We start from the raw sequence: 1,863 nt of genomic DNA on the forward strand, positions 1-1,863 counted from the left end.
GCCCACATACTGGGCCTACTGTATATTTCAAAGGAAGGAATACATCCTGGACCTGAAAGAGAACTCTCTGGTGCTGCCTTTTGCCCCCTGACAAGTAGATGAGATAGTCACATTGTACAGATGGAGTCCATCTAAACCACAGGTGAAGGGTACTAGAAGAGCATTATCCTGGATTGAGGGCTGCAGCAACAACAAAGCTGTAAGGAATAAAATGACCCCCGCGCGTCCTTAGAGTGCGGGTGAGTCAAGGGAGCGATCTGGTGATCACAAAGACACAGAGATACTAGTGTCTAAGCAATGAGTGTCACGATGAAATCACATAGCTGAGGAATTTAGACAGAGCCGTGCAAAATGAAATCGTCACTATGAAACAAAGATGGGGGTGGGAGGTGGCGCTGGGTGGGAGAAGAGGAGGAAGCAGTTTAAAGGGATTCTCATTTTTACATTGCAGTTTTTTGGAAGAGAGCCATATCCTCTACTCTGATTCTATCGAAATGTGTTTTTCTCCCACTATTATGAAAATAAGCGTTTGGGATACAGGTAACTTTCAGTCCACTACATTCCTACGGTGGCAACAGGGGTAACATAAAACGTAGAACCAGGAACGATGTCTCTTCTTTCTCCCCAAATGCAAAGGCGGATGTGTGAGGTTTGAGAGCAGGCACAAAGTCATTTGGTTACCGTGATTTATCATCAGATCCCCTGTCCCGAGGGGGAGACGGCTTCTTCCAGAACGAGGTGAAGCAGGTGGTTCTGCTCAGCAGTCAACAGTGGCCACATGTCCACCTGCAGCGACTTGATGGCTTCCGTGTCCTTTTCGTGGATAGCCATGACCAGGGACTGGAGCAGCAGAAAGAGCTCCTCGGGAAGCTGGCCACTGCATTCCTGCCCGTGGCTGTCAAAAGCCTCCCAGGAGTACTTCTCCAGGGTCTGGGCATGCTCGGGCAGCAGCTTGCCGGGCGGTGGTTGCAGGAGCAGCAGCAGGAGCACGCGAGACACCTCGCAGCGGACCAGCACGTCTGAGAAGGCGCCCAGGGCTGCGGGAGAAGGAGCCGTAGAGCCGGCGTTCGGGGGGAGCAGCGCGGCCGGCAGGGCCGGTGTCGCGCCGGGTCCGGGCTGGGGCGGTGGCGGCGGCACGGGATGGCCGCCGTGCTCCCGCGCCAGGCGCTGCATGCGCGTGAAGACCGCCAAGGCGCCGGTGTAGTCGCGCGCCAGCACCTGGCAGGAGGCAGACTCGCCGAGCGCCTGCAGCACGGCCACCGCCAGCTGGCACCAGGCCGCGTACGGCAGGCACTCCTGGGCGCGCAGCTCCCGGCCCAGCTGCCCGAACTGCTCGCCGGCCTCCGCCACGTTCGGCTTCCGCAGGAACCGCTTCTTCAGCTTGTTCGACACCAGCCGGTACCGGGCCAGGAAGTCCCCGGCATCCAGGCCGAGCCCCGCGCCGCCACCCAGGCCGGCCGCAGCCGCCGCCATGGTCGCCGTCCCCAGCGTTTCTGGGCGCGCTGACGCATCCAGTGGACGTGGCGGCATCACCGGTTGCGGGGGCCGCAACATGCCCTGTGCCTCCCAGAGGCTGGTCTGGGAAACCGCGCCCGCTGGGGAGCCCTAGGCAGAGCCGTTGCCCTGGTGATATGCAAAGAGCGGGGTCGGAGGCGGGGCCTGGCCCACTTGCCCGCGGCATATGCAAATCAAGGGACTTGGGGCGGAGGCTGGCCGGACGCCTGCTCTGTACGCAAATCAAATCCAGGATCCTGCGCGGCAGGCGGGGCCAGGCCTGGCGCCAAACGTTGCTGGGTTCTGCTTGTCTCTCTGTTGTCAAGGGCGTCCTATAGCATCTCCATTTGGGCACCAACAAAGCTACAC

At 59.7% G+C, this 1,863-nt stretch overlaps 1 pseudogene; it reads right to left on the minus strand.

The window, feature by feature from the left end:
- Positions 1-256: 256 nt before the first annotated feature.
- Positions 257-1,473, minus strand: LOC138378280 (40-kDa huntingtin-associated protein-like; annotated as a pseudogene).
- Positions 1,474-1,863: the final 390 nt, after the last annotated feature.

Source organism: Eulemur rufifrons, chromosome 30 (assembly GCF_041146395.1).
Source record: "Eulemur rufifrons isolate Redbay chromosome 30, OSU_ERuf_1, whole genome shotgun sequence".
In the NCBI taxonomy this organism is placed as follows: domain Eukaryota; kingdom Metazoa; phylum Chordata; class Mammalia; order Primates; family Lemuridae; genus Eulemur; species Eulemur rufifrons.